This window comes from Procambarus clarkii, chromosome 30 (assembly GCF_040958095.1).
Source record: "Procambarus clarkii isolate CNS0578487 chromosome 30, FALCON_Pclarkii_2.0, whole genome shotgun sequence".
NCBI lineage: Eukaryota > Metazoa > Arthropoda > Malacostraca > Decapoda > Cambaridae > Procambarus > Procambarus clarkii.
Window position 1 is genome coordinate 8,539,711 of NC_091179.1, and position 17,485 is coordinate 8,557,195.

Below are 17,485 nucleotides of genomic sequence, written 5' to 3' on the forward strand. Positions count from 1 at the left end.
ACAGGAGACAACGAGTCAGTGTGAGGGGTGAGGTCTCAGATTGGCGAGACGTTACGAGTGGAGTACCGCAGGGGTCAGTCCTTGGACCTATACTGTTTCTGATATATGTAAATGATCTTCCAGAGGGTATAGAATCGTTTCTCTCAATGTTTGCCGATGATGCAAAAATTATGAGGAGGATTGAAACTGAGGACGATAGTAGGAGGCTACAAGATGACCTAGACAGACTGAGTGAATGGTCCAACAAATGGCTGTTGAAGTTCAACCCGAGTAAATGCAAAGTAATGAAACTAGGTGGTGGAAATAGGAGGCCAAACACAGGATACAGAATAGGAGATGAAGTACTTAATGAAACGAACAGAGAGAAAGATCTAGGAGTTGATATCACACCAAACCTGTCTCCTGAAGCCCACATAAAAAGAATAACGTCTGCGGCATATGCGAGGCTGGCTAACATCAGAACAGCGTTCAGGAACCTGTGTAAGGAATCATTCAGAATCTTGTACACCACATATGTAAGACCAATCCTGGAGTATGCGGCCCCAGCATGGAGCCCGTACCTTGTCAAGCACAAGACGAAGCTGGAAAAAGTCCAAAGGTATGCCACTAGACTAGTCCCAGAACTAAGAGGCATGAGTTACGAGGAAAGGCTGCGGGAAATGCACCTTACGACACTGGAAGACAGAAGAGTAAGGGGAGACATGATCACAACCTACAAAATCCTCAGAGGAATCGACCGGGTAAACAAGGATAAACTATTCAACACTGGTGGGACGCGAACAAGGGGACACAGGTGGAAACTGAGTACTCACATGAGCCACAGAGACGTTAGAAGGAACTTTTTCAGTGTCAGTAGTTAACGGATGGAATGCATTAGGCAGTGATGTGGTGGAGGCTGACTCCATACACAGTTTTAAATGTAGATATGATAGAGCCCAGTAGGCTCAGGAATCTGTACACCAGTTGATTGACAGTTGAGAGGCGGGACCAAAGAGCCAAAGCTCAACCCCCGCAAGCACAAATAGGTGAGTACAAATAGGTGAGTACACACACGAGTCAGCACCGCTCATGTGCCAGGTAAGTCCACTACGGGTTCACCGTAGCCCGTGCTATTTGCCCCGCTCCTGTGCCAGGTAAGTTATGGGCTCACCATAGCCCGTGCTATTTGGAACTTATTCCGAGTAGCTGAATCTATATCATCATCATCTTCTACACGGGAGACATCTCCCGTCACGCAGGGTGCAGTCGCACCTCCACAGATCTCCAGTATCATCTATTGATACTAATGGCTCAAAAAGGCCTCCACTTCCGGGCTATTCATGCCCGTGCCACGTTTTGGGTGGCTTAATCATCATCAATCAATCGAATAGCACACACCATTTGGTCCGGGAGACATCTCCCGTCACGCAGGATGCAGTTGCGCCTCCACAGATCTCCAGTATCATCTTTTGATACTGGTAATGGCTCAAAAGGGCCATCACTTACGGGCTATTCATGCCCGTGCCACCTCTTGGGTGGCTTAATCTTCATCAATCAATCTTCTATTCGGGGGAGACATCTCCCGTCACGCAGGATACAGTCGCACCTCCACAGATCTCCAGTATTAGCTCTTGATACTGGTAATGGCTCAAAAGGGCCACCACTTACGGGCTATTCATGCCCGTGCCACCTTTTGGGTGGTTTAATCTTCATCAATCGATCTTCTCTTCTATTATTCCAACTCACAGTACAGGGTCAACCAATTGCATGGGTGGACACCTATTAGTATCTAGGAATAATCCTGGACACACACATGAATTTTAATGCTGAGGTCACTTTACTTGAGGGAGCGAACTGCGGCCCGGACGGCAATCCTCAGGTCGCAGTTCTGCAAGTCCTTTGCACATACTATGTACAGGCAGTCAGATCAGTGATCGACTATGCCGCACCTGCACTCACAAGTCTATCACACCAACAGTGGAAAAAGCTTAAGTTGCCCAAAACAATGCTATGAGAGCCGCACTGGGAGCCCCCATGTGGACCAGGCTTCAACTCTAAGGATGGAGACGGGTTTGCCCTCTCTTCAAGAAAGAATATCACAAAGAACAGCTACAATTATCAGTTAGGTAATTATTTCTCCTGATCCAATCCCAGTATGGCAGGCCTTGGTGGTTGGACTAGGCCAAAACAATGGAAACTCTTGGGCTGCAAGAGCAGGAAATGTCCTAAACAAACTACATTTAAGAAGCATGATTCTTGATAGAGAGGGTGATCAACCACACCCAAATTACACTTCTTCCACACCGTGGGAAGAGCCTACTTTCAAAATAATAATAGAAAGTCTCCCAATGAAGAAGGCTGCCTATGATCCTACAATCCTAAGGCGCATAATAGAAAAGCAAATGCCACTCACAAAAGCAAATGCCACTCAAAGCATTGCCACTCACATCTTCACAGACGGATCGGTTGACACAGAATATGAGTGCTGGCGCTGCTCTTTGCACGGCCAGCGAACAGGCATATTGGAGACGGAGGACTAGTATCATCAACCCAAACTGAGCTGTTTGCCATACAACAGGCATTCGCATATGTAATTGCACAAAACACTCAAAATGCAATCATACACACAGACTCAAAAGCTGCACTTCAAATATTAGGACAAAAACAGTGGAAAGATAACGTGGAAATAATTACCATCATTTTGTATCTTGGAGCAGTCGCTAAAGGCAAAGGACTCAACATAACCTTAAACTGGATCCCATCCCATGTTGGAATTTAAATGAGAAAGCTGATGAAATTGCTAAATTGGCAACTCGTCATCCAGTGATACATAAAGCAATTCAACCCAGCCTAGAGAACATAAAAAACATCACCAAAAAACTCTCACATCTCAACAAAGCCGACCTACACCAGAGAATAGCTGAAGGTTCGCCATCTGCAACATGGTATCTTCAGGCAACCAAATTAGAAAGGTTAAATATCCCAAAAGGAATCCACAGGGAAATAGCAGTTAGGTTATATAGACTACGTCTAGGTTACAGATGCAACTGGGAGATTGGTGAACCCCGACAGAGAGAGTGCATCTTCTGCCAAACTGTCACAGAAAAGTCCTAACTTCACTATCTTCTGGAATGTGAAGCAACTAACGCCCTTAGAAGAGCTTTAAGAGTCCCTGAATCTTGCAGTAACCACCCTGAAGCCATCAACACAGCCACTCTCCTGGTCAACAAAGGTGTCCAGCAGCTGGACACCCTCATAAAGACTGCCAAGCAGTATCCTCCCCCGCGATAACAGCTTTACGATTCAATGCAACCTCAGAATACTGAAAAGAATTACTGAACAAAAAATTGCACACAGCACCCTCCTGTGCCAGGTAAGTCCACTACGGGCTCACCATAGCCCACGCTACTTGCCCCGCTCCAGTGCCAGGTAAGTTACGGGCTCACCATAGCCCGTGCTACTTGGAACTTGTTCCGAGTAGCTGAATCTACAACAACCCAACCGGGGGAGAGGTCACGACCTCTCAGCAGGGTGCAGTCGCACCTCCACGAATCTCCAGTATCAGTTATTGATACTGGTAATGGCTCCAAAGGGCCACCATTTACGGGCTATTCATGCCCGTGCCACCCAAAAGGTGGCACGGGCACCTTCGTCAATCAATCCAATCAATCTTAATCTTCGTCAATCAATCCAACCGGGGGTCCATGGTGAAATTCCAAGAGGGACAATGGGACTAATTCTACATATACTCTCAACAAAATAAGAACCACCTATGAATGTAGCGATAACGTAGAGTGGTGAAATTTTCCTCAGGTCTTAGACCCTACTCCTTATGAATGTGCAAATGAATGTTTTCTGTTGATGTAAGGGCGACGACGATCGTGGAATCGGATGCACCCCGGCGTACCCGTTAAGGGTGAATCGCGAAGCCCGAAATGGTGAAACGCCAAGTCAAATTGCGAAACAAGTGACGCCAATCACTGGAAATTAATATGCCATACGGCAAAGACACGCACAGTCAGGCAGATGATTGGGGAGCCCCAGGAGTCCCTCAGGGTGACAAGCACCGGCCCCGCCCCACACAGAGAACACCAGGTAGCAAAACCAAAAACTCAGTCCCCAACTAAAACGCAAAACTCATCCAGTGTCCTCCGGCAGAGCAGAAGCCGGCCGCCCACCACCACTGAGGGCCCACCAGGAGCCCACAAAGACCCGCCAACCCCCGGCACCTCTCGGCCAAGCCGGCCCCCGAACACTGTCACTCCGCCGGGAGAACCAGCCAGAACACGTCAAAAAAAAAAAATCTATCAACAATCCTGTGACCCAAGGCGATATGTACTACGCCAGGCGTCGTACTACCGGACTGTTGAATAGAGATGTCAAACTGCAGTAGCAAAGCCAAAACGCGAAAACAGAACGTGATCCTGTAGCTCACAGGCGGAGGAGGGGTCCAGACGTCCGCTCGTCGCCAAGGTTGAACCAGGAGTCCGAATGTCTTCTGTTTACATGCAGTTTTAACAGAATAACAATGCAGGGCGTGTGACATGAATGCACGCCATCCGTCGAAGCAATAGCTACTGTCAAATTTGTTAGCTCGATCTAGTTTGTTGTGTGTCCACAGATGAGAACGTAGTTGGATATTAAGTAAATATATTTTAGTCTTTCTTCTAACCTGGTTGAGAGACACCACTTTTAATTACATTTGGGAGGTCATTCCACAATTTGGGACCCTTGATTCGTACAGCATTTATAAATAAATAATAAATAAATAAATAAATGTTTATTCAGATAAAGTACATACTTACAAGAGGTTTTACAAAAATTGATAGATTTATAGACAGAGCTAGTACATACAATGCCTAAAGCCACTATTACGCAAAGCGGAGGGGGATAGAAATAGCCTAAGCTACTCTATCCCTTTGAGATGTATTTATTGCTTATCTCAATAAACATACTTGAACTTGAACGCAAAGCGTTTCGGGGAAGGAAACGCCCGAAATTTCGCTGTGGAACGCTGTGAAATTTCTTCTTTGGTCGAGTCTTAGAAATGATCCCTAATATATATTTCTTATTCATTTTATTTCTTCTCATATTCATGCCTTTTGTTGATAGATTTAAGTGTACCTATAGATAGCCATGGGTTATTTATCTTTTTGGTAGCGAGTGGTTTCGCAACATCACTGAGCCGAAATTTGGGATTCAACCCCTGAGCCCATTATATTCCTCTTTTAACCGTTTCCACTACCGTCCACAGGATGGGTATGGGGTGCATAATAAATGAACTAAACTAAAAAAAAAAACTTAGCTGAAAGCATAATGCAGGTAACGAGCCGGTCAGATGTACGTGGGCGTAGCCTATGGCACCAGGCAGAAGAGTGATGAGGTCGAATGACTTGAGAACCAAGTTGTTGTTTTACATTTAGCTACTCAGAACGAAATGTCCTGCACGTAGCGTGGGCTATAGCGAGCCCGTAATTGAGTTCGGTTATTCGCTATAACCTTGATACTGTGATATTTGGGTCAAAGTTTTAAATGGAAGTGGGGGTTTTCTCCTTTTCCCTGTTTTCTTTTTTTCGCTTCTGTTTTAGTGCACTGGTTTTAGTCTTGCTTTAATAACATTATCTTGGTGGCGGATGTTGGTGCAGAATGTTCACTAGTGAGTTCCATTTTTCAATGGCTTTTCTAATCATTGTAGTCGCTGTGGAATGTGCATCTAATGCAGCTGCAGTCATTGGATTAATGTTGAGTTTGATGTGCAGGGCTTCAGTAGCTCCACATTCCAGTAAGTAGTGCAAAAGTGGCGCCTCTGCTTCTGTTCCACAGATATGACACTCGACTGTAGGGTTTATTAACTCCCAGCAGCACTTGCAACCAAGTCTGAGTGTGTATGGCTACTGCAATGTCTCTGGATAGATTTTTGTCAGGCTTGAAAGAAGAGTACCCAATGGCTTGTTCGTACCACATCGCAGTGGATCTTCCTTCCGCTACTTTGGTTCTGTGACAATGTTTAACTTGCTTAGCTAAATGAATTGTGGGGTTCAGTCCCTGAGCCCATTATGTGCCTCTGTAACCCTTTCCACTACTGCCCACAACATGGGTATGGGGTGCATAATAAATGAACTAAACTAAAACTAACAATGTTTGATAATTGGGATTATTTTCTTCTTGATTTGCTCCTTAATCTATGAAAAACTTGGAGGTATTTGAATCTGTACAACATGTAGAACAGTGGCAGTTTTTGCTAGGGAGTCTGCCTTTTCATTACCATCTATGCCAATGTGACTTGGTATCCAATTTAGGGTGATTGACAGCCCTAGATTATGGGCTTCTTTTCCTATATGTTGGATTTCTATGAGGAGTTGTATATTATCTCTGTGCTGACTGGATAACAATGTCTGGAGGGAAGATTTAGAGTCGGTATGAATGATGACATCATGTAAATTATTTTCAGTTGAAGTTTATGCTCTGTGAGACAGGCCCTCAATAAAAATTTAACATGTTTGAAAATATTTTCAGGATCAGTAGGTCTCAATGAAATTATTTTATTCCTTTTGTGCGCAAACTGTTCAACACTTAATAAATAACATAAATAGCAACAAAGGTAGGCTTACATAATATAAACAAGTTGCTGTTTTACTTGCAAGCCAATTTGAGATTTTGTTTTATGAATACAGTACAAACAAGCTTAAAATGTATAACACTTTTATTAAGTATATATTCCTAAGATATGTACAGAGTATATTGTTATTACATAGCATTCGGTGTCTTAATATACAGGGCTTGTGAACAGTGCAATACGTTCATTATGTGATAATAATACTGCCCTTGAGCTGATAGTTAAGATTCATTAGTATCAGCATATATATTTACCTTACAAATACAAAGTGTAAAGTTTTTTTTTCATATAAAAAAGGAAAAGAAGAAACCCTAGCATGGTTTCCAGAGTTAGAGGTGAGTGCAGTTACATTAACAGGATAGTTAGGGCCGATCTTCTGTCCACACACAGCATGGCAGATTGCTATATAGCATCACAGGTATATCTCTGCTGGTAACTTTGTAGCTGTGGGTAGTGATTGTTAATGCTGTACTGTGTTTAATTCTCTATTGTTGAGTGATATTGTCTGGGGTGTTGACATCTATAGTCTTCCCATGTTCCCTCTAAGGCTTAACCCTTACACTGCCAAGATATACCTGATCTAGGTGGTTCCCCACATCCAAGGATTTTCAATATGGTAAAAAAATATATATGTATTCTTAAAGGACTGTAGAGCACAAAATTTTAGATAGAAAAAAAAAAAAAAAATAATAGAAAGTAAAATACAGTACTAGTATTACGTAAAAAAAATTAAAATTAAAATTAACTATAAATCTTTTGAACTAATCTTTTATTTTAGGGACAACAGATTTTTGTCCCATTTCACTTAGCTTGCTAATAAAAATTCTTCCAAAACATAAAACCAGCATCAAATGGCCTGTTTTTTATTCAGGTGGATAACCTGAAAAAATCTCGCCAAAGTGGCTCCCCTTTACTGGGTCACATCAGTTGCAGGAGTCCTGTTGACTTCCCTGGGACCAGAGTCAGAACAGAAGCTGAGAGAGCCAGTTTCGTCACTGTCAGCAGAAAGTTTCAGAAGCTTTGCAGACAACTGCAAAGTTCATAGAAAATGAAGCATCGAAACGGCCAAACGATTCTGCAAAGTTGAATTTTACCTGAGGGCCACTAGCACTCCAGTGACTTTGACGAGGACAGGAAGCTGGCAGCTTGTCAAAGGTCCCACATTTGTCCTGATGAGTTTTTCAATCTGGATTTTAAAATTCAAGAGTTTTAATATTTACATGACTTTGGCAGGTAGGCAGTTCCATGGGTTTATAACCCTATGGGGTCAAAAAGCATCTCCTGTTTTTAGTCCTACATTGTGGCTTGCTGAGACTGAAACAATTAAACAATTCTACCTCAGCAGTTGGTTCACTCTAAACTAATTCGAACCTGTTAGTGCCAATAGCCGCCATCAGGTGGCCCAGTGCCCCTGCCCACCTCGTAGGGAAATGGAGCGCCAGCCCATCCCCCATCCTGGGGGGAAAGTCAGAGAGCCACCAGAGCTCTTCCAGAAAGAGGTGTTTCATTACAATGCTGTTTTTCTGAAGAGAAGACCATGAATGGGTCCTTGAAGCTATATCACCATATAGAAACAAGAAACCAAGGGAATTACCAGGGAGGAGAGACGGCAGGAACCATATCAAAGAGGAGACCAAGGGGGCAGGAAATCTGACCCAATGTTGCACACAACTCATCAAGACCAAGGACACGAACCAAATCATAGTCAGCTATGACCCAAAAGCCCTCGAGCCCGAATAGAAGCCCCAAAACACAATGGAGAAATTTGCAGCCAATGCTGAGTACATACGAATACCAAGGGCCCAAGGGTAGGCCGCAGGCTGGCTAGCTGTGATAACACTGCAGACAACCAGAAGAAAACAAGTCTTAGTACAGCGGACAAAGGAAAACTGGGACAACCAACAAGGCGCTTGTCCACCGAGGAAAAAACTGTGGTATGCAGGCAGTGGTGAAGTGCCATCACCGAGCAAAACAAATTATGTACCTCCGGCTAGACCATCTAACCATCACTCGCCAAATGACTCCCACTTCCAGATGCCAGCCATCTCATTCTTCGGCAGAAAATAAGAAGTCAGCAGATGAACAACTGTGACAAGATCATCTCGACCACACTTAAATCCAGCCAACCTGCAATGACCCAGTGCAGTGCCAGGGAGAAATCCTGACTGAAGTGCAACAGCCTGAGAATCAGACCCACCTGAGAATCTACTAATGACCAACAGCAGGAGAGGTCCTATATCTACCAGACCACCTCCAAGCAGGGCAGAACACCCAAGAAAACAACAGATGATCAATAGGGTGGCAAGAAAAGGCTGCAACAGATAAAACCTGGGACAGTATCTTCAGGAAATAGGAGAGGTGAAAAAGTGGAGGCAGACAAAAGGGTAAAGAATCAAGCCGAATCTAATGACTAGGCAAACACAACTTGTCAACAAATGCGATGAGGGTCAAGCAAAATGCCACCACTGACTCCCAAAGGACTGGGACAATCTTTTTGGCAGAACTACAAGCCTCATGGTTTCCACATCTGGGAAGGAAAGGGAAATATCAGGATAAAGTGCCAAGCCATTAGACTCTATAGCCCTGGGAAGGGGTCAGGATAAGGATTTGGGATGGAACGGGGGAAAGGAATGGTGCCCAACCACTTGGATGGTCGGGAACAGAACACCGACCTGCATGAAGTGAGGTCGTCGTTCTACCGTCCAGCTCAAGTGGTTGGTCCACATCCGGGGTGGAAACAAGCAATGCCATGTCCTTGTGGAGTAGCTCAGTGAGTCACTCCATGAGGACTCACACATGCAAGACTGTCACCAATTGCATACATGCTCTATGGTCCTTTGAAATAAGCTGCACATTCAACTCCACATGGCACTGCCACTTATCCATGTCCCTGGGGAGTGCCAGAGCAAACATGTATGACACAGAAATCACAATAGCGTGATGCATCAAATGATGCATCGTCTTGATTAAGTGATGTGATTAAGGCAGCGTCTGGGATGCTCCCGGACGTAGGTTCGAATCCTCGTCACGGCCCTTGTGGATTTGTTCAAACAGGTATGTCCTAGAGCAGAGCAAAAGAAGCACCACCTAAGAAAATTTGAAAGACAGAACCTCCTGTCAATCAAGCATATGGGTCTGACAGAATCCCTACCAAGTCTCAAAGGAAAAGAGAGGGTTGCCAGCCATCCAGGATGAACCTGAAACCTCACAGTGCAGCCACTGAGACAGGCCCATAGTCATAAAGAGGCTGGATTCATCAATGAAAAGAGGTTTGAGTTCTATAGGAGATACTAAAGCAAGTAAGTGTGAACCACTGAATCCAAAATGCAGGAAGACAGGAAACATTCAGAAATACATCCAGAAATATTTCCATTTCTGGAAACATCCAGAAATACAATATAACTCCAAAGCACTGAATGGGATCTGGAATCAAACCCGAGGGGAAGCAGTTGAGTATTCATACTCATATATAGAGGAGGGGCAAGAACCCTTCCCCACCTCCAAAACAAAAGAGCCTCTGCAGAGGGAACTAAGGTCCAAAAAAGTGCCCTTAGAACCTCCTTGGGTTTCCTGTCAGCCTCAGAAGCCTGCCATGAAGGCTCCAGGGCAGGGACATAGTCGACACCTAATATAATACCTGCAACAGAAAGACAGATGTCAGGAAGAATGTCAGGAGCAGAGAATGGGAAGGGTGATAGTGAAGGTGCCTGTCACAAAACCCCAGTGGGACCAGAAGTCTCAGCTGTCTCCACCATGAAAATGGATGGGGTCACCCCTGGTGAAGGCTGAGCTAGAATCTGACCCGACTGAAACCCTCAGACACTTCAGAACCCTAACCAAGGGGAAAGAACAGAAGCAGGGTGAACCTCACCCACTGGAAAAAAAGGAGGAGGTGCAAACTTAGTTCAAGTGAAGGATACCAATATCTCCAATTCTGTGTCCCTAAACTCCATAAGGGCCAACTTTGGGGCTTCCAGACAATATGCCAAGAATGCCTAACTCTTGCAAACCTAGCTTGCAAAGCGGTAGCTGCCTGGAAAGCTTCTAGACCTAAAGCTGAATCAGTAAGGGCAGACACAGTGAGAACAAACTTCACAGGACTTGTGGTAATAGGTGTCACTGATCTAGCAAGCAGCATGGCAGAGGCAGAATGATCATTGTCAGGCAGCAAAGACAATGAACACCCATCAAGCTTACATTTGGTGAGCACAGGCTTGATGGGCCAATCCAGAGACCCTATGAGGGGATTACCAGGGCTTGGAGGTAGCTAACAAAGTAGAAACTCCAGGCACAAGGGCCACTCACTTGAAGAATAGTTACCAAACACAGAGGCTACAATGGGCGAGTGAGGCATGCTCTATAAATAAACACACAAATTCCAGTGCACCCAGAGCAACAAAAGGATGCCATAATCAAAGGCCCAAACAGGAGTGGCCTGGCCTCATAGGGACAAACTCCTGAACATGTCAAATCAGTACAAGAGCAATGCTAGTGGGCCCTCATAGAAGAAAACCCTGAGTGTATGGAACCCAAAGCACAACAAAGGCCAAACCTGCACAGTAAGCCACAGAATAAACACAAGTGATGCTAATACTAAAATAAAGGAACAACACAGTAAATGGTCCTTGGAAAACAAAGTCCAAGAATGGTTAGCACTCAGCTTGAAGCAGAGGAACTTGCCCATGACTGGCAGACCACAGCACTACAGGTAGCAGTAGCCACCAGAACCGAGATGGGAAGCTGACTGATGGCAGGGCCAGCCACATTGTGTGGCAATTTGTATTTATATTTCGACCTAGTTTGAATGAATTCCTTGTTCCATGTGAATTGCCTGCAGAGTTGTTTGGCAGTTATGAGGCTTTGTTTTTTGTGAACCCTCCAGTTGTCTGTAAAGCTTCGCTGACTTTTTGGATGCTTTCCCATTCAGGTGGCAAAGTGTCATTTGCTACTAGCGCTCGCCTATGTGATGGGGAGGAGAGGGGGGGGGGGGGGGGGGGTCAGACCCTGTTCTAGGCCCCAGGTGGCCAAACAGAACTTCTGCAACTGAAGTGACCAATTAGTTTGGAGCAATCTCAGCAAGATAGCTTCAAGGAGCCACCAGAGGCTCCCCAGAATAAAGATACAGTATTACAATGGCTTGAATAATTACCATGAGCATAGGTTGTCTCACTAGACAAGGTCTTTCTAAACACTTTTAGAAATTTATCTAGAAACCTTATTCCTGGAAATTTATAAGAATTTCTATACAGGGGCAGTTTTGTGAGCTTTGAACTTTGCAATTATCTTTCACTGTTCTGAAGTATAAAAAATCAACTAGTAAATATTGGCAAAAATTCAAATGTTTATAATGAAATATGCATAGAAAATCAGTCTACTGTATATTTACTTGAGAGGATTCTTAAATTAAGCAAGGTGCTTTTGTATGGAATTAAAAAGAATTTTATATCTTTGCTATGATTTAAGTACTAATTTTGATCATTAAATGTAAACACACACACACAATACAATGATGCTATTGTAAACCATATCAGTATCATGGGGAAGGGAAGGGACCACCTGCAGTAAAAAATTATCAATACTTGTCAACTGTATTTAAAACAAACCTATTAATAAAATATTCCACAGAATAAGCATTTATTGTTAGGAAAACGACAACTGTTGCCCTCTCCATATAATATAATATTGCAATTACAAAATGGACAAGAATTATTATGAAGTTAGCACCTTCCAAGTCCACTTCCTCAGAAGGATAATGTTGTTTTTAAAGACAATGATTTTATTAATTTAGGAAAAAAGGTATTCACTATGTATTGAAGTTACCTTAAGGAAATTAACTGCAGTAACTTTAATATAATGTTGAACAAACTGTACATAATACAGGAGAGTTTAAATTAAAACCTTATAATCCAGTAGATTTACAGTATATAAGAATAATGACAGTATCCCAGACCAAAAGATCCAAGACTCAATATAATGTTGACCATCTTGCATGACACATGGCAAGCACCTGCCTTGACGCAACATTTACCACCCGAGGCTCTGCACAGGTGACCTGCAGTGCTTAGTGCAGTCACCATGCTACAGATTGAACCAGTGTTCAATTTCTGGGCTGAGGCAGATGTCTGGGCATCTTTCATTACAACTGATGCCTCTGTTCACCTAGCAGGAAATAGGTACCAGTGAGTCATGTGACGTGTGGGTTGCATTCTTCAAGGATGCAAGGTAACCTTGATAAGTCTAACAGGCTTTCTGTCCCTGACAATGAGAAATGATTACGAAAGAGTTTAGCTCTTGATTGAAAATTTGTCAGGTGCCTCAGTTAACTGAAATAGTATTCACAGCCAACCATCCACTTAATTATGGTGGTTCCTAATGTACATACAGTACACTTATGTCTCTAGTTTTACATGTTAAGGCTAAGTAAGCCCATATATTTATTAATTATTAATACAATATAAATAAATATCGGTAACAATCAATGAACATAAAATGGGGCTGTAAATTCCATTTAGAAACTCCTTATTTTATATTACATATTTCTGAGTTTTCATATTTTTGGTTTCTGATATGATTTACAGAAATACTTAAATTTTGAAACAAATGCTTCCCAAGCCCCACACACAAAGTAATCTCACATTCAGCTACTGAGGAACCAAGAGTATGGTAACTGTGCCCACTTGTTACTGTGTCTTCACTCCAGCTCAAATTATTAAAATCTCACATAATTAACTTGATACTAAAAAAAACAGCGTTAAATGTAATGAAATGCCATTTTCTGGATTGAGCACCGGAGACTCCCTGAAACCTACGTTGTGTGTTTTCCCCCCAGAAAAAAAAAAATTACCTGGTAAAAGTAATGAAATGCCTTTTGCTGGTGAGGCTCTCAATAGTCCAGCCAAGCAGTTGGAAATGCACCATGTTTAAGTTGTTTTTACTGCACCAAAAGTCATTTGTCATGTTGCTTGAGGATTTTTTTTTTTTTTTTTTTTTTTTTTTTTAGGCAGTGGCTCGTTTTGTTGTGCTCATGCTTTTCGGTGTTTTCTTTAAGTTTTGGGTCTATTTGTAATGCTCAAGCTGCCCTGGCCTCATAGAACACTAGACTCTGTTCCTGACTCTCAACAGGCAAGGTTGAGTCTCAAAGACCTGGAGCATCTCTGTGCAGCTTGGCTGGGCCAGCACTTACCTCAGGCAGCTACTGAGATAGCCTTCCTAGATATTGGCCAAAGAATTTGGAATATAATTGTGTATGATCAAGCTATACAATATGTGCATCAGTGAGTGTGTTTTTATTTGTTTTTTTTTTTTACTATTTGTGTCTGCAGAATTGAGCTATTAGCTCTTGGACCTGGCCTTTTTAACCAATCTATTTTCCTCTATTATATCTACTACATAAATTTTTCTCTCACACACACACACACACATTCCCAGGAACTGTCTACCTATTTACTGCTAGGTGAACAGGGACATCAGGGTGACAAACTCTGCACATTTGTTTCCGCTTCAGCCGGAAATCGAACCCGGGGCCCTTAGGAGTACGACACCCAAGTGCTGTCCACTCAGCCACGAGGCCGCTCTGAGTGCGTGTGTGTGCGTGTGCGTGTGTGTGTGTGTGTGTGTGTGTGTGTGTGTGTGTGTGTGTGTGTGTGTGTGTGTGTGTACTCACCTATTTGTATTCACCTGGTTGTGCTTGCGGGGGTTGAGCTCTGCTCTTTCGGCTTGCCTCTCAACTGTCAATCAATCAACGGTTACTAACTACTAACTTTTTTTTAGCATTGTGTGTGTGTGTGTGTGTGTGTGTGTGTGTTTGTTTTTAACTACACAAAATTTAATCCTCAACTTCAAGGACAAATCTTGCAAGTTAATATAAGCAAAATACAAAAATTACGTAAGACCCACAATTTCCAACACAGCTGGAATGTAGGAGAAAGAGTCCCCCTTTGTAAGACTATTGAATAGTAATTACATTATATGAGTATGACATTAACAAGCTGTTTCATAAAAAATTGTCAAAATTTGAAATAAAATGCAAGTACTTATAATTTGTGAAGCATTACTTGGTGATAAAATCACACAGCATTTTATATATATATATATATATATACATACAGAAGGGCAATAATATCATTACACTTTATGTATCACATTCATACATCCTTCAATAACTATAAAATCTATAAATGACTAAAGAATCTTATCACTGTGCACAGTTGATTTAAAAATGTACATACTACTCACTCTGTATAAAAGCCATTACATTCTTCCCTGACACCCAAACATATTCTTTACTATAGATAAATTTACTGATAGGGTTGACATCACCTAGCAGGGTGATAATGACTAGTAAACTAGATCATATTCTAAAAACTGAGATTAATAACCATATTTTGAATCTCCCTTGATGCTGCTATGCATCACATAATTTGTTCACAGCTTTTCTTCTTTTGATAATTACTTTATTACTTGGACACAGCTTCTCATTATGAACATCACACCTTGTTCAAAAATTTTTGTTTTGTTCCTTCCCTCCCATAGAAAATGGCCTTAGATGGTGTATCACTAACTTAGCTGGAGAATTTTTTTTAAATTTTATTAGAAAATATAGACTTCAGCCTTACATTTTATAATACTGTAAAAGATGTTGATACAAATAATGAACGGCCAATTTCCCCATAACTTCCTTACTGCATTTATGAGATTACAATCAGTTAATTAAAATATTTTTGGTTTTAGTAATATGTATATAAATACTAAGTCTAAATACAAAAACTGAGTGTCCCCTAAAAAAAGTAGACAGAGTATTTTTTCTAATGATATTTTATAGGTACTGTACAGTAATATGTAAATAAATGCCATTTTGGGTGGGAGAAAATTCAATGTATATAATTTTGCTTTTATAGATGATGTACTTATTTAACAACTTCTACATAAAAAAAAAACCAGCATTGAATGTAAAGAAATGTAATTTTCTGGGTGAGCCCCGGAGGCTCCCTGGAGCTATTGGGCTAATATTTGATACATTAGACCAGAGCTTTAGTCAATGGAGTTCTGCATACCATGGACCACAAGCCAGAACCTGGCCCCCTCAGAAAGATACAGGGAGCACTGGCCCTGGAAAATCTTCATGTAGTTGGGGGCTTACCTTATCTGCCATTGACTGTGGTTAGGCACCCAGAAAGGTAGGCATAACAAAACAGACCCCACAAGGTAAGAAAAATGCAAATGTAAGTCGAACAGAGAGGTAGAACTTCAATTCCCAGGGAAACAGGGAAACAAGCAAACACCACACAACCTCGTCGCATCCGGCGCATCCCCGGCCACAGAAGCCGAGGTGTGCAGGCAACTGCAAAGAGCCGCAACCGGACAACACATGATGCACCCGATCCCCGGCCTGACCAACCAAGCATCAATGACCCCAAGGACCCCTCTGGAAAGCAGTCGTCTCATTCTTCTCCAGAAAATTAGGTCAAAAGCTGCAACCGAACAAACAAACTACCAGGACCAAAGGAACAGAAACCCCCTGCGCTGGAGCAGAGCATGAAGCTCACCGTCATAACCCCCAGAGGCTAATGCCAATATAAAGAGATCCTCGGAAAAACAATCTTGAACCAAAGGGGCCACCAGAACTGAGGAGAAGAGAGATAGGGGAGCACCCTGTCCAAGAACCAGTGAAGCCCAGGTGGCGCATGAGCAGGCCGGAGGTGTAACAAAGCATGAGAAAGCTTATGGAATGGGGCAGGAGTGACATTGACCCCGAACGCAAGCTACAGCGGCTCCGCCAACGCCGCACGATATGAGGTGACATTAGTAGGCATTAAATGACAGTCCTGAAGGAGCCAAGACAGAAAGGACAAGACAACCCAATCAGAAACAGAAGACAACTGACAAAGAGAGAGAAAATGGCAAAAAGAATGCCAGGAAATTTCAAATTGTCGCCAAAACGAAGCTCTCGGGTGGGACACCTTCAACAAACCCACCTGATCACCAAATAAATGACCCGACATGTACCGGACCGGTCCGTGCTGCTGAAAGAGGCGGAGCCGTGGACCTAAGGACCTTTCCTAAGAGTCGAAGCCAAGTTATGGACACTGAGCAAGCAGCGCCTGAAACCAAGGCTGTGCTGGCCACCAAGTGGCCCCTAGGATGACTCTCCCATGGGAAGACTCCAACCGAGCCATAACCTGAAGCAACAGCCGAACCGGGAAAGAGGTACAGGGAACCCCACCTCGACCAGTCCTGCCGAAGAGCGTCCACTATGAATGCCCCGCAATTGGGGAAGGGCACCACATAACTTAGTAATGTTCCCTAGTTATCACACCACACAACAGCGTGGTGTGATGTTTGCTTGTTTCTTTGGGAATTGAGGGAGTTCTACTTCTCTGCTCGACTTTCGCTTGTATTTTTCTTACCCTGTGGGATCTGTTTTGTTACACGTACCTTTTTGGGTGCCTAGTCCCAGTCGATGGCAGATAAAGTAAACTCCCAACCACAGGGGAGATTTTCCAGGGCCATTACTCCCTGCACCTCTCTGAGGGGGCCCAGGTCCTGGCTCGTGGTCCACGGTAAGCAGAACTCCTTTGACTAAAGCCTGGTCTAATGTATCACATATTAACTTGATGGCTCCAGTTAGCCGAAGGGGCTCCCCACAGAAAAGTAATTTGCACACAAGCTATCCCGAAATATTTGTTATAATTTTCAGTATTAATATTTTGGTAAAGTTACATAAAACAGATAGTTAATGTATAAGAACTTAAAACAGTGGATGTAATATATTTAATTAAATATACAAAATTTATTTTGGCTGGACCTGGTGTCCATGAGGACTCTGGAGGTCACCCCCCCAAAAATCTGGCTAACTCTACTTCCTAGGGACATAAAAGGAGAGTCCAGTCA

The 17,485-nt window shown here is 42.9% G+C and overlaps 1 protein-coding gene across 2 annotated transcripts in view; it reads right to left on the bottom strand.

Moving 5' to 3' along the window:
* LOC138370072 (AF4/FMR2 family member lilli-like) overlaps positions 1 to 4,540 on the bottom strand; it is a 307,388-nt gene extending 302,848 nt beyond the window's left edge. For both annotated transcript variants that reach the window (XM_069333852.1, XM_069333855.1), the window contains exon 1: positions 4,415 to 4,540. The gene's annotated coding sequence lies outside the window, so the exon portion shown is untranslated. The remainder of the gene's footprint in view (positions 1 to 4,414) is intronic.
* Positions 4,541 to 17,485: the final 12,945 nt, after the last annotated feature.